The sequence below is a fragment of the Rhinatrema bivittatum genome, chromosome 2 (genome assembly GCF_901001135.1).
Source record: "Rhinatrema bivittatum chromosome 2, aRhiBiv1.1, whole genome shotgun sequence".
In the NCBI taxonomy this organism is placed as follows: Eukaryota; Metazoa; Chordata; class Amphibia; order Gymnophiona; family Rhinatrematidae; genus Rhinatrema; species Rhinatrema bivittatum.
In genome coordinates, this window is record NC_042616.1 from 15,727,226 (window position 1) to 15,753,604 (window position 26,379).

Below are 26,379 nucleotides of genomic sequence, written 5' to 3' on the forward strand. Positions count from 1 at the left end.
AACAGGAATCAGGAACAATGACAGGAACTAGGAATGGAGGGCAACGAGCACAACAGCAATCGTGGAGATCTGTTGCCAAGGTAGGAAACAAGTGGCTGGACCCTGCCTTTATACAGAGGCCCAGTGATGTCATCATCCGGGGCCGCAGGCTATTTTCCTGCCGCGGTCCCTTTAAGAATCAGGGAGTTGCGTGTGCGCCTAAGCCAGGGTCCAGAGGAAGCAGGATGGCGGCATCACTCTGCAGCCCGCTTGGGGATGGAGATGGCTGCCCACCGCCACAAGCGAAGATGAACCGGAGCTTGCAGCAGAGATCCTGGGGTGAGTAGGCCTGGGCGTGGGCCTACCGGGGGTGGGACATGTAACAGTAATAACAGTTTATGGATTTTTCCTCTAGGATCTTATCCAAACCTTTTTTAAACCCAGTTACACTAATTGTTGTAACCACATCCTCTAGGAATGAATTCCACAGCTTAACTATGCACCGAATGAAAAAGAATTTTCCTCGATTTGTTTTAAATGAGCTACTTGCTAACTTCATGGAGTGCCCCCTGGTCCTTCTGAGAGAGTAAATAACTGATTTACATTAACTTGTTCAAGTCCTTTTATGATTTTGTAGACTTCTATCATATTCCTCATCAGTCGTCTCTTCTCCAAGCTGAACAGCCCTAACTTCTTTAGCGTTTCCTCACAGGGCAGCCGTTCAATACCCCTTATCATTTTGGTCACCCTTCTCTGCACTTTCTTCAGTGCAGCTATATCCTTTTTGAGATGCGGTGACCATTGTTGCACTGCATACGGAGTCTGGCTTCTTGCGATTTCCAGTTCAGCGTCTGCACTTTTCCATTTATATTTTATGGTCTGTTTAGTCTGTATTTGGTGAGGTTTTGTCTGTATTCTGCATGTGTGACGAGGAGAGGTATTCTGCTAGTGTACAGTTTCTGTATAGAGATCTATAACAGCTTGGCTTGTTCTTTTTTCCTTTTAGGGGATGTTTTAGTTTTTTTAGGGCCTTTTGTAATGTTTGCATTGCTACCTTTTCATAGGTAGGGTTGTTGCTGTTTGAGTGCTGGCAGTTAGTGCTGTTTTGATATAAAAAGGAAAATTGGTTCTTACCTGCTAATTTTCATTCCTGTAGTACCATGGATCAGTCCAGACCACTGAGATTATGCCTCCCTTCCAGCAGATGGAGTCAGAGAAACAAACTGAAAAGCACCCCTCATATACTGGTGTGCCCCCTATGATCCTTCAGTATAATCAATAACAAAGCAGAGTGAACTAAACCCTTTTTTTTTTTTTTAACAACCCATGGCTAGAACAATGAGCTAACAAGAATACCAAACATGGCCAAACGTTGTACTGAACACATTGTATTCTTCAATACTTCCTATAGAAAAAAGAAGACAAAACCATTACCGAGCGGACTCTTATCACCTATAACCCTGGGCGGGCATCTGGACTGATCCATGGTACTACAGGAACGAAAATTAGCAGGTAAGAACCAATTTTCCTTTCCCTGTACATACCCGGATCAGTCCAGACCACTGGGATGTACCCAAGCTGCCCTAACTGTGGTGGGACCCGGAGAGTCCTGCTCAGAGTACACTGCTACCAAAAGAATTGACAACCGGAGCCCGGATATCCAGGCGATAATGCCGAGCAAAAATGTGCAAAGACTTCCATGTTGCCACCCGACAAATCTCTTGCGGGGAATCACACTGGCTTTCTGCCCAAGACGTCGCCTGCGATCTAAGAGAATGAACCTTTAGGCCTTCAGGAACCCCTCGACCTTGCCCTATATAGGTCGAAGCTATGGCCTCCTTTAACCATCGGGCAATGGAAGTATTCGAGGCCGGAAGCCCTCGCTTTGGACCGCTCCATAAGACAAAAAGATGGTCCGACAATCAAAATTCGTTAGTCACTTCCAGATACCTGAGTAGAACCCTGCAAACATCCAGTTTCCATAGATCACGAGCCTGGGGGGAGTCCCTATCTAAATCCGAGAAAGCCGGTAACTCCACCGACTGATTCAAATGAAAAGCAGAGATGACCTTCGGAAGAAAGGAGGGCACCGCCCAGAGCGATACCCCAGTCTCCGAAAAACGCAAAAATGGTTCCCGGAAAGACAAAGCCTGAATCTACGAGATCCGCCTGGCCAAACAAATCGCCACGAGGAACACCGACTTGCGCGCTAAATCCTTCAAGGTAGCCTGCCTCAGCAGTTCGAACGGAAGACTGCAGAGGCCTCGGAGCACCAAATTCAGACTCCACAAAGGACAGACAGGACGGACTGGGGGCTTGAGATGCTTCACACCCCTCAAAAACCATGCCACATCCGGATGAACCGCTAGAGACATGCCATCGACCTTGCCTCGTAAGGAGCCTAGAGCCGATACCTGCACCTGCAGAGAGCTGTACGCCAGACCTGTACGCCAGACCTTTCCTCAAACCTTCTTGCAGAAACGAAAGAATATGACCAACCGAGGCCCTGAGAGGCAAGACCTTCAAGGCGGCACAACAAAGATCAAACACCTTCCATAGGAGAGCGACGTGGAAGTCTTGCGTGCCCTGAGGAGAGTAGTAATGACAGAATCCGAGTAACCCTTCTTCCTCAATTGCCTCCTTTCATAAGCCAAGCCGCCAGACAAAAGCGATCCGCCTGATCGAAAAATATAGGACCCTGTCGTAGCAGATTTGGAAGATGGCTGAGACGCAAAGGACCGTCCACTGCCAAATTGATGAGGTCTGCAAACCATGGCCTCCTCAGCCTCTCCGGTGCTACGAGAATGACCGAGCTGGGTGGCTCTCTATGCGTCTCAGGATCTTGCCCACCAGAGGCCATGGAGGAAAAACATACAGCAGGATGTTGCTGGGCCACAGAAGGACCAAGGCATCTACGCCTTCCACCCCGTATTCCCTCCAGCAACTGAAGAAACGAGCCGCCTTCGTGTTTCTTAGAGTTGCCATCAAATCTAGACGGGGAACTCCCCAGCGATGAGTCAATAACCGCATTGCGCTCTCCGACAGCTCCCACTCTCCAGGGTCTAACTGTTGACGGCTGAGGAAATCAGCCTGCACATTTTCTACTCCGGCTATGTGCGAAGCTGCCAGGTGGGTTAGATTGATGTATGCTACTGTTGTCGCATTGTCGGACAGGGTCCTCACTGACTGATGGAGAACTAGTGGAAGAAAAGGCCATAGAGCGAGAAGGACCGCCCACATCTCCAACCGATTGATAGACTACTGTGCCTCCTGAGATGTCCACTGGCCTTGTGCTGACCATGCTTGGCACACCGCCCCTCACCCAGAGAGGCTGGCATCTGTGGTCACAATGACCCACTGGGGGTTCTTCAGGTCCATTCTGCAATGCAGGTGGTCCTGAACCAACCACCATGCTAAGCTGCCCCTGGCTGGGTCCATCAGCGGTAAGGGTACCTGAAATTCCTCCGACTTGGGGTCCCAACGGGAAAGCAACGCTCTCTGTAAAGGTCTCATATGTGTGAAAGCCCAGGGAACCAACTCCAGAGTAGAAGCCATAGAGCCAGGAACCTGCAAATAATCCCACACCATGGGCACTGGTAGGCCTAACAACCGCTGAATTTGATTTGTTAATGTGTCGATCCATTCCTGGGGAAGAAAAACTTTGCTGATGGCTGTGTCAAACTGAGCGCCGAGGAATAGCAAGCGCTGTGAGGGAGTCAGCTGGCTCTTGGAGAAGTTGACAACCCAACCCAGTGAATGCAGACGCTCCAGGACCGAATGTACCGCCTTTTGGCAAAGATCCTCCATCTTCGCTCAGATGAGCCAGTCGTCCAAGTATGGGTGAACCAATATCCCTTGTCTCCTGAGAGCTGTCGCTACCACCACCATGACTTTGGTGAAGACACGGGGAGCTGTCGCCAATCCGAACGGTAGCGCACAGAACTGGAAGTGTTCGCCCAGAATCGCGAATTATAGAAACTTCAGATGGTCTTTTCGGATACCTATGTGAAGGTAAGCCTCCTTCAGATCTAACGAGGCCAAAAATTCTCCTCTGTGGACGGCCGCAATGACTGATCTCAATGTTTCCATCCGAAAATGAGGTATCCATAACGCCCTGTTCACCGTCTTGAGGTTCAAAATAGGACGGTACGAACCCTCCTTCTTGGGAACCACGAAATAGATGGAATACCTGCCCTTGCGGTGCTCGGTCGGTGGAACTGGGACTATGGCTCCCAGAGCTTTCAAGTGGTCCAGAGTTTGAGTCACCACCAACCGTTTTGCCCTGGGGCTGCAAGGAGAGACCAGGAAAAAACTCCCTTAGTGGCCAAGCAAAATCCAAAGCGTAATCGCGTTCGACAATACTTAGGACCCATCGATCCGACGAAATTTTGACCCACTCCTCAAGAAACAGAGAGACGCCCGCAAATCTCCGGCACGGAGGAGTGGGTCAGCCACCTTCAATGGGAAGACTTGACGCCGGAGGCTCCTTGGTTGGTTCCGTCTCTATTGGGCCCATAACCGTGAAAGGAGTGAGCCCATGCCTGGGACCTTGTTGATTGCTGTCGTGGGGCAAAGGTCTGAGTCCTGCTCAGACGGAAACGGCACTGCCCCTGGACGTGACCCCGAGGGTTTCCGAAAAGCCGAGGAGAGCAGGGCTTATCCTCCGGAAGCTTGTACACTTTATTGTCTCATACCACCTTAACAAGCTGTTCAAGCTCATCTCCAAATAAGAGCTTGCCCTTAAAAGGGAAGGAACCCAACTGTGACTTAGAGGAAGCATACACGGACCAGTTTCAGAGCCACAGCAGACGTCTAGCCGATACCGCTGAGGACATGTTGCGTGAGGAAGTCTGAAGAAGATCATACAAAGCGTCCGCAGTATAAGCTACTGCCGCCTCCATGCGGTTGGCCTGCTCAGCCTCCCCCGGGGGCAAAGCCTGAGTCGTGAGCAGTTGCTGACCCCATCTGAGGGTGGCCCGCTGCATCTGAGGGTGGTCCACTGCATAAGGCTACTGCAGACTGCTGCCCTGACCCCAGCGCGGAAACCTCGAAAATTCTCTTGAGTAGAACTTCCAGCTTCCTATCCTGGAGATACTTAAGCACAGTCTCGCCTTTTACCGGGATAGTAGTGTGCTTGGCAAGAGCCGTGACCGCGGAATCAACATTGGGAATCTTCAGGAGCTCCAGAGACTCCTCGGGCAACGGGTACAGCTTCTCCATAGCCCTGGTGACTCTAAGACTAGCCTCCAGTGTGTCCCACTCTCGGGTCATAAGCTGCAAAAGACTTGGGTGAAAAGGAAAACAGTGGGAAGGGGTCGAAGTCCCGAAAGAACCGGGTCCCCCGAAACAGGAGCAGCCACAGTCTGCGGTGCCGGAATCTCCAGCTCCTCTAATACGTAAGGTTAATGGCTCCAACTCCTCCTTGGCAAACAGACGGAGGACGCGCTGGTCATCTCCGTCCACTGGAGTAACCACATCCCCATCCCCAAGGGAATCTAGGTACTGGGGCGGACTAGCAAACGGGTCAGGGCACGGAGGGGCCACTACATCTGGGAGGGTGTCCCCCACTCGGACCATGGGCACATCGGGCCTGCATCAGGCCTCAGAACCTTTGCCAGCGGAGAAAGTGGTTCCTCCCAATCTGATTCTGCCTCCATATAAGCTTTGTGCAAAAGCAGCACAAACTATGAGGAAAAAGGATGCTTTTGCTTTAAGGAACCCCCCGGGGAGGGTTCTGTGGAGGAGGAGGATCAAACCCCTCCTCCTGTGGCCTTACACGGCTCAGAGGAGGCAGTGACAACAGAGTAGGGAATTCCCTTCCCCCCGCGCTGGGCTCAGGCAGCTTGTCGGGAGACAAAATGGCCGCCGTTCCCATGCCTGCTGGGAACGGGGCAGGCCGAGGTCTAGTAGCCGGCGGCGGCCTCTCTACAACCCGCGATCGCGAGGCACTCACTCCCCTGCCTGAAATCAGCTGATCCGACGGCCCTTCGCCCCCGGGAAGGCATCGGGAGCAAAGGCCGTTGCGGGAGAGCCGGACCAACCAAAAGAAAAATCTAATTGAGATGGATAACTCTGTCAACAGTGGCGCACAACTGCAAAAGGAAAGAGTGAAGTGAATAACAAATCTCAACTAAAGTCTCATAAGGAGTCCAGGAAAAGCAATAACCTTAAAGAGAGTACCTGGAAGGCTATGACCACAAATGCTCATAGTTTGGGAAATAAAATCCCAGATCTGCAGGCCCTAATGACTGAGGCAGAATTGGACATTGTTGCTATCACAGAAACATGGTTCACAGAATCTCATGAATGGGATACAACAATACCAGGCTATAACTTGTTAAGGAAGGACAGAGAGGATAGAAAAGGGGGAGGTGTGGCTCTTTATGTCAGAAACAACATCCAAGCATCTGAGCTGCAAGGAAGTTGGGGTAAGGAAGAAGCACTATGGGTCGACCTAAAAAAAGATGACGGAGCGTCCATTTATATTGGAGTGGTTTACAGGCCTCCAAACCAAAAGGAAGAGCTGGACAGAGATCTGGTTGAAGACATCCATAAGATAGGTAAGAAGGGAGAAGTGGTGATCGTTGGTGACTTTAATATGCCAGATGTAGACTGGAAAATCCCATCTGCAGAAACTAAAAATAGTAGAGCGATAGTGGATGCCATGCAAGTATCTTTGTTCAAACAAATAGTATTGGAACCCACGAGAGAAGGAACTATACTCGACTTAGTGCTCACTAATGCAGATAATGTCTCTGATGTCCAGGTGAGTGCCCACCTCAGCACCAGTGATCATCAAACGGTATGGTTTAATATCACTAAAAGAATATGGAAAAGAACCACAAAGACCCGAGTTTTACAGTTCAAAAACACAGACTTTGAGGAAATGGGGAAGTACCTGGAGGAAGAACTAAAAGGATGGGAGAATGAGAGAGATGTGGATCAGCAGTGGACCAATCTAAAAGCAGCAATCACCAAGGCAACTGCTCTATATGTTAGAAATTTAAAGAAAAGCAAAAGAAAATTGAAACCTATCTGGTTCTCAAAGGAGGTGGCTGACAAAATTAAAGCTAAAAGAACAGCGTTCAAGAAATATAAAAGATCCCAAAGGGAGGAGCACAAAGAAGAATATTTGTTTCAACTGAGGGAGACGAAGAAATTAATCAAGTTGGCAAAAAGTCAAGCGGAAGAGACGATTGCCAAGGAGATAAAAAATGGTGACAAAACATTTTTCAGATACATCAGCGAAAAGAGAAAGGGCCAAAGTGGTATAGTGAAATTGAAAGGTGGTAATGATCAATGTGTGGAGAGAGACGAAGAAATGGCAGAAATATTAAACGAATACTTCAGCTCTGTGTTCACTAAAGAAGACCCTGGAGAAGGACCATCTCTACACAACAAGAAACTGGAGGGAAGTGGAATAGATGAAAATCCTTTTACAGTAGAAAATGTATGGGAAGAGCTAAAGAATCTGAAAGTGGACAAAGCCATGGGGCCTGATGGGATTCATCCAAGGATACTGAGGGAGCTCAGAGATGTTCTGGCGGGTCCGCTGTGTGACCTGTTCAATAGATCCCTAGAAACAGGAGTGGTACCAAGAGATTGGAGAAGAGCGGTGGTGGTCCTGCTTCACAAGAGTGGGAACAGGGAGGAGGCTGGCAACTACAGACCAGTTAGCCTCACTTCGGTGGTGGGAAAAGTAATGGAGTCACTGCTGAAAGAGAGAATAGTGAACTCTCTACAGTCAGGAGAATTGATGGAACAGAGGCAACATGGATTCACCAGTGGAAGATCCTGTCAGACAAATCTGATTGACTTTTTTGACTGGGTAACCAAGGAATTGGATCGAGGAAGAGCGCTCGATGTCATCTACTTGGATTTCAGCAAAGCTTTTGATACGGTTCCGCACAGGAGACTGGTGAATAAAACGAGAAGCTTAGGAGTGAGTGCCGAGGTGGTGACCTGGATTGCAAATTGGTTGACGGACAGAAGACAATGTGTGATGGTAAACGGAACTTTCTCTGAAGAGAGAGCGGTTTTAAGTGGTGTACCGCAAGGATCGGTTTTGGGACCGGTCCTGTTCAATATCTTTGTGAGCGACATTGCGGACGGGATAGAAGGTAAGGTTTGTCTTTTTGCGGATGACACTAAGTTCTGCAACAGAGTGGACACGCCGGAAGGAGTGGAGAGAATGAAACGGGATTTAAGGAAACTGGAAGAGTGGTCAAAGATATGGCAGCTGAGATTCAATGCCAAGAAGTGCAAAGTCATGCATATGGGGAGTGGAAATCCGAATGAACTGTATTCGATGGGGGGGGGAAAGGCTGATGTGCACGGAGCAGGAGAGGGACCTTGGGGTGATAGTGTCTAAGGATATGAAGTCTGCGAAACAATGCGACAAGGCGATAGCAAAAGCCAGAAGAATGCTGGGCTGCATAGAGAGAGGAATATCGAGTAAGAAAAGGGAAGTGATTATTCCCTTGTACAGGTCCTTGGTGAGGCCTCACCTGGAGTACTGTGTTCAGTTCTGGAGACCGTATCTACAAAGAGACAAAGACAAGATGGAAGTGGTACAGAGAAGGGCAACCAAGAAGTTGGAGGATCTTCATCAGATGACATACGAGGAGAGATTGAAGAATCTAAATATGTACACCCTGGAGGAAAGGAGGAGCAGGGGTGATATGATTCAGACTTTCAGATACTTGAAAAACTTTAATGATCCAAAGACAACGACAAACCTTTTGCGTCGGAAAAAAATCAGCAGAACCAGAGGTCACGAGCTGAGGCTCCAGGGAGGAAGACTAAGAACCAATGTCAGGAAGTATTTCTTCACGGAAAGGGTGGTGGATGCCTGGAATGCCCTTCCGGAGGAAGTGGTGAAGTCTAAAACTGTGAAGGACTTCAAAGGGGCGTGGGATAAACACTGTGGATCCATCAAGTCTAGTGGGCGTAAATATAGAGGAGGCGGTAAAACACTGCACGGAGCGGCAGTAGCCACAGAGGCATTCATGGAGCAGGATGCCAGTGGCCAGTGGTTGGTGTTCCACCTTCATGCAACAAAACACTGCACGGAGCGGCAGTAGCCACAGAGGCATTCACGGAGCAGGATGCCAGTGGCCAGTGGTTGGTGTTCCACCTTCATGCAACAAAACACTGCACGGAGCGGCAGTAGCCACAGAGGCATTCACAGAGCGGGATGCCAGTGGCCAGTAGTTGGTGTTCCACCTTCATGCAACAAAACACTGCACGGAGCGGCAGTAGCCACAGAGGCATTCACGGAGCAGGATGCCAGTGGCCAGTGATTGGTGTTCCACCTTCACGGAGTGGAAGGATGGAGGGCTGCCATCTTCAAAAAAAACAAAAAAAACAACAACAAAAAAACAACAAAAAAAACAAAAAACAAACAAACAAAACAGAGGTGGGTAAGAGTATGGGGCAGGGGTGTGGCCGTTTATTGCGGCAGTTGCTACCCCTGATTGAGCTGGATGTTCACTGGGATGCGGATACGGCACTGCTCTCTGCATTGGTGGAGGGGTGGAAGGGAATTGGGGCCGGAGGGTGCTGGAAGCCAATAGTGACGGGTGGGAGGGAGAAAAAAAAGGGGGGGGGGGGAAGATTAAAAAAAAAATGGATAAAGTGCGTAGCTTGCTGGGCAGACTGGATGGGCCGTTTGGTCTTCTTCTGCCGTCATTTCTATGTTTCTATGTTTCTCCACAGGCAGAACACCACAATCCACGCGGCATAGCAGTGGGGAGTCCCCGCGCAGTAAGTACCTGCAAAGCAGAAAACCCCTCCGGAGCCCCGGGAGAGCAGCGAAACAGCTAATTTTTGTTGTAACTGTGTCTCTCTAATCAACCAGGGCAGGAAACACGCGGTCCTGGGTCCAAGAGAAAACAGCACAGACTGCTCCTTCTAGAAGAATGTCGCGCCTCTGGGTATCTATGGGGGGAGGCTCCGGCCCACCGGTAATTCCCCCCTGTCACCGGGCTCCGGGCAAAGTTATTTACTTCCTAACTTACCTGCCACCAAGGAGAACCGGATGCCCACCCCTGGGAGGTACTAGGAAAAAAAACTTCTCACCAAAAAGTTTACTATATTATACTAGCCAAAGGTAAGGGGGGGGGCCCAACAACCCCACACTTTTCAATCAGCAATCAAAAATGTAAGTCCAGGATCAGAACCACAGGTTATGCTTCTCGCATCTGCTGGAGTCAGAGAAATACTGAAGGATCACAGGGGGCAGGCACCCCAGTATATGAGGGGTGGCTTTCAGTTTCTTTCTCTGACTCCATCTGCTGGAAGGGAGGCATAATCTCAGCGGTCTGGACTGATCCTGGTACCTACAGGGAAACTGGATTGTATTGTAATTCTGTTTTCTTGTGGCTTTCAGAGGGCCCAGCCCATGCCCATGGTGTGTTATAGGAGGCCTAATATCATATGGGCCCCAAGTGTTCTGCAGGGTTTTCTGGCCAGCACCACAGCATTGCATGTAAATATACATATTGTAAGTGATATTTTATCCAAGAAGACTGCAGTTTGAATATCCTTTTTCATGTAAAATCTGTTATTATAAATGTGTAATTTTTAATTATGTGTAAGGAGGATGTGACAAGCTGGGATGGGGATGCAAGGCTCTACCAGCCTTGGGCATTGCTGTACAAACATGTGACAGAGTATCCTAACTCGCAGTGTCAGGTTTTCTTGCATGGGTGAAGGTGCCATAGGCACCAAATTGCCTGGCTGAGGCTTTGGATTACAGAGATTTTCTCCTGCTCATTATATAAAGTATAAATCTGAGCTCCCAGTCTTCCCTCCTGGGCCCGTGCTCCTGGAGAACTATTCTCAGTGCTAGAGGATACCACATCATCCTGAGGGCAGGTCCTAGCTCCAGGATTGCTTCCTTCCTCATCAGCTGATGCTCTCCTTCCAGGTATAATGTATGAATCTGAGCTCCCAGTCTTCCCTCCTGGGCCCGTGCTCCTGGAGAACTATTCTCAGTGCTAGAGGATACCACATCATCCTGAGGGCAGGTCCTAGCTCCAGGATTGCTTCCTTCCTCATCAAGCTGATGCTCTCCTTCCAGGTATAATGTATAAATCTGAGCTCCCAGTCTGCCAGTCCCAATATTCCTGAGAGCGCAGTCCCAGCTGATCCTGAATCCTGCAGCCTTGTGTGCAGCCTCAGCTCCTGCTGTCAGTGCTGGGCGGGGGAGGCAGAGGGCAGCAGTCAGAGGGGGCTCTCTCTCTCTCACATCCTCTCTCTTCCTTACCCTCTCCCTGATCCTTCCCAGTCTCTCCCCCTCCTGCGCCTCCTCACCCTGCTCTGTCCCCAGAATCCCTCCCTTTTCCCTCTTTCCTTCTCCCACCTCCCTGCTCTCCCCTCCTTCTTTCTTTTTCCCTGTTTCCCCTCCCCCTGCTTCCCAGTCTTTCTGAGAGGTTGCAGAGTTACCCATTTTGGTTTTTATGAATGGAAATGGACTTTGCTTTATTAATCAGCCAATTGCAACAATCCACGCCCAAGAACTACATTTCCCACAATTCCCATAAAACTCAGCTTGAAGAAAGACAGTGCAGGACTACATTTCCCAGCGTCCATCCAACTAGATGGGACATAGGATCATTTTCTACCAGCATCTTGTGCAGCGCCTGCAGTTCTCTCTTCCTTGGTGATGTCACTTCCTGCTGAAAGGGGGCGGTGCTCCTTGTAGAGAACGTGGTCCTGCTCCCGAGTCCCAGCCATCCCAGGGACCGTGCAGGGAGAGAGCCGGGGCTGGAAATCCCTCTCTGGAGAAGGGGCAGGAGAATGGCTGCAGGGCTTTCTGCTCAGCAGGTAGGAGACGGGCAGGGGATGCAGCCTGGGACTGATCCCATCCCCCACCCCAGGGACCGTGCAGGGAGGGAGCCGGGGCTGGAAATCCTGCTCTGGAGAAGGGGCAGGAGAATGGCTGCAGGGCTTTCTGCTCAGCAGGTAGGAGGGGGGCAGGGGATGCAGCCTGGGACTGATCCCATCCCCCACCCCAGGGACCGTGCAGGGAGGGAGCCGGGGCTGGAAATCCTGCTCTGGAGAAGGGGCAGGAGAATGGCTGCAGGGCTTTCTGCTCAGCAGGTAGGAGGGGGGCAGGGGATGCAGCCTGGGACTGTTCCCATCCCCCACCCCAGGGACCGTGCAGGGAGGGAGCCGGGGCTGGAAATCCTGCTCTGGAGAAGGGGCAGGAGAATGGCTGCAGGGCTTTCTGCTCAGCAGGTAGGAGGGGGGCAGGGGATGCAGCCTGGGACTGTTCCCATCCCCCACCCCAGGGACCGTGCAGGGAGGGAGCCGGGGCTGGAAATCCTGCTCTGGAGAAGGGGCAGGAGAATGGCTGCAGGGCTTTCTGCTCAGCAGGTTGGAGGGGGGCAGGGGATGCAGCCTGGGACTGATCCCATCCCCCACCGCAGGGACCGTGCAGGGAGGGAGCCGGGGCTGGAAATCCTGCTCTGGAGAAGGGGCAGGAGAATGGCTGCAGGGCTTTCTGCTCAGCAGGTAGGAGGGGGGCAGGGGATGCAGCCTGGGACTGATCCCATCCCCCACCGCAGGGACCGTGCAGGGAGGGAGCCGGGGCTGGAAATCCTGCTCTGGAGAAGGGGCAGGAGAATGGCTGCAGGGCTTTCTGCTCAGCAGGTAGGAGGGGGGCAGTGTGACTGTAGGCGGTCAGAATTCCTGCTCAGCACCGAACGACCACCAGAGCTCGGACAACCAGGACCCCCCCCCCCCCCCCCGTTTAACTGAGCCATCAATGAAACGCACCGCCGTTTTGTGCCTACATAGAGCTGCTATAATAAGATGTCTGTTGCCTAAAATGTCTGCCATAAGTTTTGTTTCAGTAACTTACAAATTACTTTCATTTCTGATTTGTGACGTATGCAATAGCCTGACTGTAAGCAACGCCTCACCAGTATTAATGTATAAAAGACTGCGCCTACGAAGGAGCACTTGTCTCAGCTGCGTCTGGCTCGCAATAAAGTCTGTCTTTTCGGATCAGTTGCCTGGGGTCTCATTCTTTCCGGTAGCGAGAGTGCTGCCGGGACTTGCAGTCCTGTGGAGGGCTCGATGATTTGTGACCTTGTAACAGCAACATTGTCTCATATACACAGCCCTTTCTTTGTCTTGGTTGTTTCTGCGTAGTCAGCACTTTTCCTGCAGGCACGTTCACTTGCTTGCTGGTCATAAACAAAACCTAAGGCATCAGCATTAATGAAAACAGCGTGAAAGCTTGAAAAGCGTGAAAGCTTGTTAACAGACTGGCGAATACATTTAGTGTCTCGCTATTCTATCAGTAAGCCTGGTCTCAAAACGGTTAAGCCCTTTGTGGAACAGGTGATTCTGATACATCGGGTCCTGATGTCAGGAGTTGCCTTCTGTGTTAGGTGTAAGGGTCAATGCAGGCGCCCTTCAAAACCAGGCCACAAGAACCTGGTAATCACCCAAACACTAAGAAGATCCCATGCTACTGATGCAACTAATAGCAGTGGCTATTCCCTATCAGGCCGATACAGTAAAGTCCGCGGGAGAGCTCTCCTGTGCGTGCGATTCAGTATTCAAATTAGGGTCGGCGGTGAAAAGAGGCGCCTCTTTTTGGACAGGAGCAGCGGCTGTCAGCGGGTTCGACAGCTTATGCTCAATTTTGCCGGCGTCGGTTCTCAAACCCGCCAGAATGCCACGGGTTCGGAAACCGGACGCCAGCAAAAATTGAGCGTCCGGCTTTCAAGCCGCGGGCCGACTTCGAAATTTTTTGTACCTTTCGGGACCTCCGACTTAACATCGCCTTTGGGTAGGCGCTAATTTCTGAAAGTAAAATGTACGGCTTGGCTGCACATTTTCCTTTCTGAATCGCGCGGGAATACCTAATAGTGCCATCAACATGCATTTGCATGTTGCGTCGAAAACGCGCGTCCAATCGCGGTTTAACAGTGCGCTCCGCTGGAGTGCAATGTTCTGTATCGGCCTGTAAGTAAACTTGATTAATAGCTGTTAATGGACTTCTCCTCAAAGAACTTATCCAAACTTTTTTGAACCCAGCTACACTAACTGCACTAACCACATCCTCTGGCAACAAATTCCAAAGCTTGTTTGTGCGTTGAGTGAAAAAGAATTTTCTCTGATTAGTCTTAAATGTGCTACTTGCTAACTTCATGGAATGCCCCCTAGTCCTTCTATTATTCGAAAGTATAAATAACCGAGTCACATCTACTCTTTCAAGACCTCTCATGATCTTAAAGACCTCTATCATATCCCCCCTCAGCCGTCTCTTCTCCAAGCTGAACAGCCCTAACCTCGTCAGCCTTTCCTCATAGGGGAGCTGTTCCATCCCCTTTATCATTTTGGTTGCCCTTCTCTGTACCTTCTCCATCGCAACTATATCTTTTTTTTTTTTAAATGTAAAATGTTTATTGACAACAATAACTGAACAATACAGTATAGAAACAACCGGTAGGTCAATAAGCATTTCAGACTGTATAACCCCCAGGATTCCACCCCCCCACCGTTCAGAATACAGTAGTATCACAGATACAAAGACAAATAAACCTCAACAAGGTTGAATGTGGGTAAAATGTGCATGACTTGTATGACATCACAATATAGAGCAAAGTGATATGCCAAGGGTATATAACGCCAAATAAATCACAGTAGGAGACCACACAGAATCCGCGCAGTCTCTCCATCGGGCCCCTGTTGAACATGAGTGCCTCAAGTATATCCGGTGTGGGCATGAACGTTTAACCACTTGCTAAAAGGTTCCCATGTACGGCAGTGAGCAGGCATCCGATCACGACGGAGAGCAGTGAGGTGCGCCACCCGGTAACACGAGCGTAGCCTATGGATCACGGCAGGTAAAGACGGAAGGCAAGGTAGTTTCCACGCCTTGGCAGTTTCACAGCGGCCAGCAATATAGACTTGGGACATAACAGATTGCATGGGTTTAGTCAAATCCTCGTTGGGAAGAAGAAGCAAAACCTGGGCGGGCTGCAGTATAATATCGATACCAGTAATGTCCCGTATCCAGGTTTGCAGACCACTCCAGGAAGGCTGGGCAAGAGGGCACGTCCACCATATATGCAAGAACGTGCCCACCTGCCCACACCCCCTCCAACACTGATCAGAAACATGGGGATACATAGCATGTAATCGTACTGGGGTCAGGTGCCACCTATACAATAACTAACTTATAACAAGGCTCCTGAATTGCCGAGGAGATGGAACTTTTAGCAGTTTGTTGGAACACAATATCCCAGGTATCCTCAGTTAATGCCTCCCCAAGGTCAGTAGGCCAGGCCCGTAAAGGGGAGAAGGTATAAGGGGCAGGCGAGCTCAGTAAAGTATATAGGGGCAGATTTTTAAAAAGTACGCTGGATTTTATAAGATACGCGCGTATCTTATAAAATACGGGGTCGGCGCGCCCAAGGGGGTGCACATTTGTGCAACCTGCGCGCACCGAGCCCAGCGCGGCCTGCCTGTTCCCTCCGAGGCCGCTCCGATTTCGGAGTGGCCTCGGAGGGAACTTTTCTTCGCCCTCCCCCCCACCTTCCCCTCCCTTCCCCTACCTAACCCCACCCCCCCGGCCCTATCTAAACCCTCCCCCTTAACTTTGCGCGCGTCGCCAGCAGCCCCGCTCCGTCCTCCGGTCCCAGGGCTGGTCCAGAGGCCTCGACCACGCCCCGGGACTTACGCGCGCCGGCGGCCTATGCAAAATAGGCGCGTGAGGGCCTTTGAAAATCCGCCCCATAATTTGGAAATAACTCCTGTCATCTTATCAGCATGCGAGCAGTATGTCTCAAATAAGGAGATGGTAGGGCGAATCGACTGAGTAGCTGACAACTTATACAAAAAATGTCTTATCTGAGCCAGTCCTAGGAAATCCTGAGGACCCCCTCCAAGCCGATCCTGAAGATCCCAGGTTGACATTAAGGTGCCCTCTTTCCAGAAATGACAGACAGTAAATAAGCCCTTGGTGACCCATGTAGAATAAAGACGGGAAGTGTACCCTGCTGGTAGGGAAAAGAACCCACCATGGTACCTTTCCAGTGGAGCCAGTTGGTAAGTGTGCTTTGTGAAGCCGTTGGCATAAAATCAATAGGTCTCCAAGTGGATTTAGGTTGCCAGAATAAAGCTTGCAGTGGCATCTCCCCTATCATTGCCTTCTCTAAGCGTACCCATTGCTTCACGTCATGAGTATAGTAAGTGGCAACAACCGCCCTCATGTGAGCCGCGCCATGATACCAAGAAAGATTAGGAACCCCTCTACCCCCATGCTGACGGCGGTGGTATAAGACAGCCCGTGAGACCCTAGGAGGCCTCCTATTCCAAATGTAGTCAAAGAACTTCTTTTGCCATACTTTAAGTATTGCTTTGGGAACTAGGATTGGCAAGGTGGAGAACAAATATAATAAGCGCGGTAGGACATTCATTTTCAAAATCGCTATGCGACCCATCCACGAAAAAAGCTCCCGCCCCCAGTGGTAAAGATCCCTATCGATTTTCTTCCACAACGGAGTATAATTATAATTAAAGAGTTCTGACAATTTAGCCCCAATCTGGACTCCTAAATATTTAATGGATTGTTTTGCCCATCGGAAGGGAAATGCTCCAGTTATACGTTCCACTTCCAGGGATGGCAAGGTAATATTTAGCAACTCCGATTTATCATGATTGACTCTGAACCCCGCTACTTTTTGAAAGGCTTCCAACTCCTCCACCACAGCTAGTAAAGAAGCGTGAGGGTTAGTCAGAGTGAAAAGTACATCGTCCGCAAAGAGGGACATTTTGCAGTGTATACCTTCTAATTGCACCCCAGTGATTGCAGAAGATTGCCTCACCTTAGTAGCTAAAGGCTCCAGGAAGATTGCGAATAACATAGGTGAAAGGGGACAGCCCTGCCTCGTACCTCTGTGGATATCAAAACAGGAACTGTAGCCTCCATTTACCTTCACCCGAGCCTTCTGCGTATCATATAGTGCGCTCACCCATTGTTGGAAGTAAGGGCCAAATTCCAATTTTTGTAGGACATGGAAGAGAAAAGGCCAGTGGACAAGGTCAAAGGCCTTTTCAGCATCAATGGCCAATAATACCGCTGGTATTTGTTTGCTCTGTACCCATTCAACGATATCAATTACCTTCCGAATAATATCGCTAGCCATCCTATAAGGAACAAATCCGACCTGATCATTATGAATCAAGCCCGGCAAGATAGCTTTAAGGCGTTCTGCTAAAATTTGAGCCAAAAGCTTTAAATCAAGATTTATCAGAGATATTGGGCGATAGGAGCCACAAAGTTCGGGGTCCCTCCCAAGTTTAGCTAAAACAGTGATACCAGCTACATTGGCATGATTTGCCAATCCTACTGGACCTCGCAAAGAGTACATATCAGTCAAGGGTCCGACTAAAGTGGACGCTAGTTTTTTGTAATAAGCCCCAGTGAGGCCGTCGAGACCCAGTGCCTTCCCAGCCTTCAACAATTTGATAGCATACTGAACTTCCATGGCCGTTATGGGGGCATCTAGCCTAGTCTGTTGTTCAGGCATCAGGGTAGGCAATTCAACCTGCGCCAGATAAGCATCAATATCCCCCTCCCGTATGGTTTGGTCCATACTATATAGAGCTGAGTAAAACTCAGCAAAACATTGGCGTCTGTCATCCGAAGTTGTACAGACGTCCCCTCCCGCACTTCTAATCTGAACTGCATTATTTTGGGCTAGAACTTTCTTAAGGCGACGGGCCAACAGTCGCCCCGCCTTATTGCCTTCTTCAAAAAACTGTTGTTTAGTAATTTCCATAGCTAAGGCTATAGCATCAGCATCCAGAGCGTTCAGTTCTGCTCTAGCCTTGTCCAGCTGTTGATATATCTTAGGACACTGAGTGGCCTGGTGCTGTAGCGATAGTCTAGAGATGGTGTTGTGCAATAACGCCCTCTTTTCTCCTATCTTTTTCTTGCAATAGGTGGCTTGAAATAAGGAGCCCTCTGGCCACGGCCTTAGAACATTCCCAAACCAATGGGGGGGGCGCTCTCAGTGGTGGTATTCACCTTTAAAATAAGACTGCAGGCTAGTTGCTAGATTAGATAAGAAACCCTTGTCTTGCAATAAAGACTCATTCAGTCTCCAGAATCTTTTCCCCATAGAAGGTGTCGGGGCGCTAAGGGCGAGTGTGATTGGCGCATGATTCGTCCATGTAATCGGATCTGTCCCAGCTTCAGTCACCCTATTCTGCACTTGAGCATCCACCACAAAAAAATCAATCCGGGAATAGGAATGGTGGACATATGAATAGTACGAGTAGGAATGTGAGTTGGGGTATCGGAGACGCCAGACATCATGAAGGTCCCATCTAGCAAACAGGGATTGCAAGGACCTGGAAGCAGAGGAGATCTGGGCAGAATTATCCATAGGGGGATTAATGGTAATATTAAAGTCCCCACCTAATAAAAGTAAGCCAGCAGCATGTTGCAACATCAGATTATCTAAGGCCTTAAAAAAAGGGGCCTTGTCCCGTGTTCGGGGCATAAATAGAGAGCAATGTCCATACCTCCCCACCCACTCGTATCTTAAGTAACACATATCGCCCTTGGGGATCAGCCACAAATGTAAGAACCTCATGGCTAAAATCTTTAGCCAAGAGTATACCCACCCCAGCAATACTTAGAATCCTTAGTGCGAGCCGCCAGGAATTTATGTGGGAATTGCCTGTACGCTATAAGGCGCTCATAGCGTTTACGGAGGTGGGTTTCCTGAATAAGCCCAATAGAAGCTCCACTAGCCACTAACTCCCGCTCTAGCAGCGATCGTTTCTGGGGATGATTGAGACCCTTGACATTAAGAGAAGATAATACGTAATAAACCTGCCATACTCCTAGCTAAGGAGATTCACCGTAACATAATAGCCCACATTTCCCCAGAAAACAAAGAACGTACCCCGAGATACTATCAAGTATATACGTCCCAAATGTAGGAAAACCCCCATCCCACCCCCCACCCCCGCCCCCCATCCAACCAGCAAACAGGATGGGCATCACCATAAGTAGGGGAAGCCCCATGCCAACGAGAACAAACATCCAACAGTGCCTCCCCCCCAGATCAGTGCAACAAACAGCACAAAATAAATTGTGAACCTGCAAACATTCAAGAGATGCATAGTAAAGAGAATTGTCATCACTTCCAAGTCTCCAAAATAGGTAGAAAATCCCGAGGAAGTGTTAGTGGGAAACAAAACCGTCCCAAAAATCCCACAGATCCCAAAGGAAGTCTAAGGGACTCAAAAGCTGTTCAGCCTTGATCGGAGAGAGCCATCTGTGAGTCCTCGGAGTGCCTCCTTGGCCTCCTGCCCCCCTTGCCCACTCTACGCCATCGTGGTGGGTCTACCAGGCGTTGAGACTTAGGAGGTGGTTGTGTTGGTAGAATATTAGGATGGAAGCCTACTTTTTCCAGCGCTGCCACAGCTTCGCTTTGTGTCTTGACTCGTAGATTGGCTCCTTTTGCAGTAAATTGTAATCCAAAAGGAAAGGTCCAGCAGTACCTGATATTCTCCTTTCGGAGAAAGGCAGTAATATCTCGCAACTCGAACCGTTTCCGGAGCGTGGAGGAGGCCAGATCCTGATAGATAGCGATGGAATGTCCTTCCCACATCCACGCATTTTGCTTCTGTGCAGCTTCCAAAACAGCAGTTTTCTGAATAAAACTGTGGAAACAAAGTACTAAGTCTCTGGGTTTAGCATCAGATCTGGAGCCCAGACTTAGAGATTTAGGGGTTAATCAGTGATCTGGTGGGAAGCTGCATCACATCTGGTTAGAATAACATTGTAAGCTAGGGCTTTGTGTTTACTACGTTGGAGCATCTCCACTGAATGTTGAAGTGGAGATGTTATGCTATGTGTTCTTTTGCATTCCTTGCTTTTGAGGAGTATTCCCTGCTTTGATGTTTTATGCTTATGTATGAGCTGCTCTCTTTGTTTTGTATATTGTTTTCTAAGGATCTAATAAAGCTTGAAATAACAAAAAAAAAAAAAAAATATCTGGAGCCCAGAGCCCTATCTGCTCGCTCCAGCTTGATATCCAAATTACCGGCAGCTGAGTCTTCTTCAGGGGAAATGCCACCTGATAAAAGAAAGCGGCAGATCCGCACCGCCACCTCTGGTGCATCAAGGTAGGGTCGGGGACTCCGGTACCCCACGAATGCGAATATTACACCTCCCGAGTGCGGTTTTCTAAATCCTCAAGCTTATCTTCTACCGCAATAAGTGTGGTATCTACGTGGTCCTGTTTGTGTTGGAGCGTGCGGATGGCCTCAGCATGATTTTCTGTCCGCAAATCCACTTCATCAACCCGTTGCCCAAGCGCTGCAAAATCCTCACGCAGCTCAGATATGGATGCTAACAATTCTTTTTTTATGCGATTTCAAGTCGGATCTAAATTCGACAAACCAGCCCCTGATTTCACCACGGAGCTGGGAGATAAGTGCAGGGGGCTCGAGTTCCGCACGATCCGCAGTGCTGCAGGCGGCCTCCAAAATTTACCTCGGTGCTCTCCAGTGCGGCCTGATCAGGCCCAGCATCATGGACGTCGGCAAGCTCCGCCGGTAGTTTAGAGAAGGAAAACTGTTTTAAGTCCGCGGTTTTGCGTTTTGCAGCCATCCTAGTACAATCAGGAAGTTGTTAGCTTACTGTCCACAAAATTCGCTACGTTGCAGGTTAATTTTTCAGCGAAAAATCCAATCTGGGGGGGGAGAGCCCGGGACTACACGTCCATCCTTGTGGCAAGCGGAACAGCGCCCCCAACTATATCTTTTTTGAGATGCGGCGACCAGAATTGTACACAGTATTCAAGGTGCGGTCTCACCATGGAGCGATACAGAGGCATTATGACATTTTCCGTTTTATTCACCATTCCCTTTCTATTAATTCCCAACATTCTGTTTGCTTTTTTGACTGCCGCAGCACACTGAACCGACGATTTCAATGTGTTATTCACTATGATGCCTAGATCTCTTTCCTGGGTGGTAGCTCCTAATATGGAACCTAACATCGTGTAACTACACCTTGCACTTGTCCACATTAAATTTCATCTGCCATTTGGATGCCCAATCTTCAAGTCTTGCAAGATCCTCCTGTAATGTATCACAGTCCACTTGTGATTTAACTACTCTGAATAATTTTGTATCATCTGCAAATTTGATTACGTAACTCGTCGTATTCCTTTCCAGATCATTTATAAATATATTGAAAAGCACCGGTCCAAATACAGATCCCTGAGCCACTCCACTGTTTACCCTTTTCCACTGAGAAAATTGACCATTTAATCCTACTCTCTGTTTCCTGTTTTTTAACCAGTAGTCTGGTTTTAACCTTTACAAAACTGTAGATACAAATTTCTCCCCCTACTCTCCTGTGAAACTTTGGGTTGCTCATAACCCATTATTTGTAGAAAATTTAGCTGGTGGAGGTGCTCTGGGTAGGGTAAGTTTTAGCTGGAGAGACTTGATATTCAGTGCTACCTGGATAAAGTTAGTCTGATTGGAGAAATCCCTGTCCTGTAGTAACCCAGATAACTTTTCCTGGGTGTAGTTTGTTGTTTATTTTGGTTTTTGTAGGCCAGAAAGGAGAAAAGTGCATGGGGGTAACTTGCTGGTTCAGTGGTTACTACCCTTAACCTGTAAGCCTTTATACAGTTGATGCAACTTTCCTGGACGTACCCAGACCAATACATACCAGTGGGTTTATACCTCCCTACCAGCAGATGGAGACAGAGAACAAACCCTTGAGGCACTGCTACATAACCGAGAGTGCCACCTGCAGTCCCTCCATATTCTCTGTCTCCATCAGATGGTAGAGGTGCAAACCTGCAGTCCTGACTGATCTGGAAGTGTGAGAAGTGCTGCAGCTCCCCGAGGTGACAGGTTCCGGTGGCTGCCATCCCTTGGGTCGAGCTGGGCGAATGGGGGGTTGGTTACCCCTGGCTGTTTCCGGGGCCCCTGATAGCCAGGGGACTGGCTCACTCTCTGTGCCCCGAGGTCCCCTCCTACCCGCTGCTGGACTCACCTGGGAAGTATCCCCCCTGGGGATTTTTGCTTCTTTCTCCTTGTGGGTGAAGCTAATTAAAAAAACCAAAACAAAACCTGCATTTGCTTCTGCGGAGGCTGTGGAGAGCTCCGGCCCAGGATACTGTACTGGGGGCAGCCTCCTCAGCTGTTGGGTCCGGTAAGGGAGTGGGAACCGTGTGGGCAGGTGTAGGAGCCTTCTCCTGACGGGGGACTCGTGATTTCAGCGCGCCGTGGTATTTTCTGTAGACCCGCGTTTCGCGCTCCCTGCCTGCCCGTCTCGGCCTTTCTCCCGCGCTCCGACAGTTGCTCCGCGGCTGCGCTCCCGGCGGCTCGGCCTCCATGTGGTGAGGCCCACTTCACCCAGCAGCGCGTCTGCTTAGCGGGAAGATTGAATTTTTGCCGGGATGGCAGAAAAACTGCGGGCAGCAGCCTGCAAGGCCTGTGGGACCTGGTCCACCTGCCTGAGTTCCCCCTCCCTGTGCTCAGGTTGTGCCTTGCGGGGGGGGGGGCCTCTCCTCCAAGGGGCCCAAGCTCAGGAGGGACTCCCGATTGGGATGGGGGGGGGGGGGCCGCGGCAGGGGTCAAGGAGGAATGTTCCCCTCCTGCTCCCGCGGGAGATTGCTGCGATGCTGAATCCCTTTCTCCTCCTTCCCCTGCAGTGCAGGGATGCAGTGAGGAGGGGGAGGAGTCTCCATCCTGTAACCCTGAGCCGGCCTTGGGGGGTCCGGGAGGCTTTTCCCTGGAGTTTATTTTGCTGATGCACGACGCCTTCCTGGATCAGAAGGCAGGTGCTCGGAGAACCAGGGAGAGGTCCTCTGGGTCATCCAAGAGACCACGCTCGGGGTCTGCAGGCTCTCTGGGCCTTGTAGTCAAGCGTCACGGTTCACGGGACTCTCTTCTGGACCCTGTCCCCAGGGATCTGGAGGACTCGGATGAGCCGCAGGAGGACCCGGAGGTGGACCCGGATATTGGGCTGAGTCCTGGCCCTGATGCCACCAAGGATGGTCCGGATTCTGTGGATGCTTCCGGGGCAGATGGTGATGACCATCGTGTAGTTTGCCTATTTAAAAGGTGTTAGACGGGGGGATCACGTGACTGCTTGACGGGAGAGGATGTGATTCCCCCGTCGCGGAGCCTAAGCCGTCTCTATTTCCCGTCGATAGCAGGCTGAATTAGCCATGCTGTATGGGACCTGTCCGTCAGGCACAGGAGGCGGAGCTTCCAAAGAGAAGTCAGAGCTCTGCTCTGAGGCTGCGCGTGGGTTCCCGCGCTGGAAAAACGACTCTCCTCAGTCTGTTTTTCCGCGCGCAGGAATCGCACGCGGAGCTTCGGACCTCCTCAGCTTTCTTCAACAAGTAAGAATGTCAAACTCAAATAAAAAGGATAATCCGCGCCCATCGGGGTTCAAACCCTGTAGCTGCGGCAAAGTGATGTCGATTACTGACACACAATAGCTGTTATCGTTGTTTGGGTCCTGACCATGACATTCCCAATTGTACATCGTGCGGGCGTATGTCCCCAAGGGCCCGGAGGATCCGCGCTGAGCGTATAGAATCCTTACGATCCCTACAAGAAACTTCCCAGGCAGTTTCAGACACTAAATCATCCCCGGGACCATCAATCTCTGATCCTCCCCAGAAACGACAAAGAAATGCTAGCGCCAGGGTTGGTGACAGACCGACAAAAAATAAACCGAAACGATCAGAGAACTCTTCGAGATCAAAACAAACTTCCAAAAGGGACTCTAGGTCACCTAAAAGGAAGACAGCAATACCACAAAGCGATATTAGTAATAAAATCACTCACTTGCCATCCCAGACCGCGCTCAACCCACAAGGACGCGGCGCTCAAAAAACCCCGCCTTCTGCCACGAGTCCTTCAACGTCTGCTGCGACGCACCCAAGCGCACACGTCACGACGCACGTGACGCGGCGCGACTCTGCGGAGCGTATGGAACGGCGTAGATCACCGTTATCAGAAGAACGTGGCAAGGGACGCACGGCGCGGCGCAGGACGCACTGAACGGCGCGGCGCAGGCCGCACGGAGCGGCGCTGCGCAGACAGAACGGAGCGGCGCGACTCAGAGACCCCGGAACGGCGCGACTCAAGGCATAGGGGGCGGCGCAACTCGCCGCATAAGACTACACACGGGCCGCAGATGCACAGTACCCACTTCAGGTCTTCGGGAGGCGACTCTGCAGCTCCAGGGGAACCACGGGTAAGGCTACAATCGAAAAAAGAGCAGCCGACCCGCATAGTTCACTCCCCCTTTTCAGATCGGGAGCAAAACCAAAACACAAAAAGAGCAAAATCACTTTTTTCCCACCCACCTGGAACCCAGCACAGGTCTGAGCAAATACTGTCCCTCAATCCTTTTTCAAAAAATTGGGCAAGTTTAAATGCGGAGGGAAACATTAGAGACTCCCTCTCTCTCCAATCTTCAGCGTCTTCTGCCTGTAAAAATGTTTCAAAAAATTCTGATAATATAAAAAAGCGGAAAACATTACACCCGTTTCAAGAACCTGTGCAAAAGAAGCGGACTTTCTCTTCAGAAGTCCACACACAATCTTCACACAATGTGAAGACAAAATATCAGACATCTCCCACCGCCTCTGTTGCAAAGAAAATCATGCCAACGGAGACCAGAGATGCTTTTCTAACACTATCACAAGCCTTAACAGGATTTTATGACACTGTGACTAAGTCTTACCATATCTCTACTTCCCCCGAAGGGAAAGACCTCCCTTCCCCTATACATTGCGATACCTCCTCCTCCAGTAGTTTAAACCCTAATTCTGAGGTAGACGTATCTGACTCACCTTTTACACCTATACCAATACATTTATCACCAACCAAATCAGACGGACATTTCTCTGACACTGATCAAGTGGCGCCACCGGGCTCCCCTGAAAGCGAACACCCTGATCCTGACACTGACCCTACACCAGATTCCTCCACTGGATATCAGTCGGATCCGAGTGTGGACCATAATGAACCTCACTCTCCACCGGAAGATCTAACATACCCAAAATTTCTTGAAAAGATGGGTACTGCATTAAACATAACAATTCAGAAACTACCAGATCCTAGAGCGGAGACTCTAGATATTCTGAAGATTTTTGATACTCCTCATGAACCAACTGCTTTACCTCCGCACAAAGTGCTGGATTCATTGTTAGAACAGTCCTGGAACACTCCATTCACGGTCCCAGTGGTATCCAGGAAAATAGATATTAAATATAAATTACAAAAATCTAATTATTACTCTTCAACACAGCTCCCTCATACCTCTCTTGTAGTAGAATCCGCTATGGGGAAGGCTCGGAAAACCAGATTACACTCGGCATCACCACCGTTAAAAGACATGAGAACTTTAGACGATTTTGCAAAAAGGGCTTACCAGGGCTCTATGTTAGGTGCACGAATTCACCAATATCAGTTCTATTTGGTACAATATCTCTATGGGTGTGTGCAACGCCTGAAGGCTGAAACAGATCTCGCAAATCACTCCCCGGTCCAAGACCTAGAGGAAGGGATCAGGCACCTTCTACGCACAATCTACGAAGGATTTGACACTACCTCCAGAGTCTCAGCGAGTGCTATCGCAGCTCGACGCCTAGCATGGCTAAAAGCAAGCTCCATTAGAGAGGATGTGCATACCAAGCTAGCTAACCTTCCCTGCAAAGGAGATAATCTTTTCGGTGAAAAATTACAAGAAACTGTAGCCCAACTAAAAGAACAATCGGCGGCGGTGCAGTCCCTCACAACACAACCATCCTACCAACCAAATAGGAGGTACTTTCCACAATACAGAAGACAATCCTTCCAACGGAAACCTTATCGGCAATACCAATCTTATCGAACACCATCCTATCAACCTTATAACAGGCCAAACAACCAACAAACTCAACCTCGCAGAGGACGTGGACGTTCACAACGTCCACAACAACAACAGCAACAACAACAGACGTCAAATAAACCATCACAGTCTTTTTAACACTTCCTCAGCCACCACCGCTCTCGCTGCAGGCGGGGAGAGTAGCCTTGCATTATCAACAATGGACAGCCATCACTACAGATCGATGGGTCCTCAACATCATACAACAAGGGTACAAAATACCATTTCAACATCTACCAACACTTCCCCACCCCCCTTCCCGAATATACCAAGATACCACGGGGGAGATGAGGAAGGAATTACAGAAGTTGTTACAACAACAAGCAGTGCAAATCCTACCACGGAAAGTCTGGCACACAGGATTTTATTCCCCATACTTCCTCATTCCAAAAAAATCAGGAGGTTTGCGTCCTATCCTAGATCTTCGACAACTCAACAAA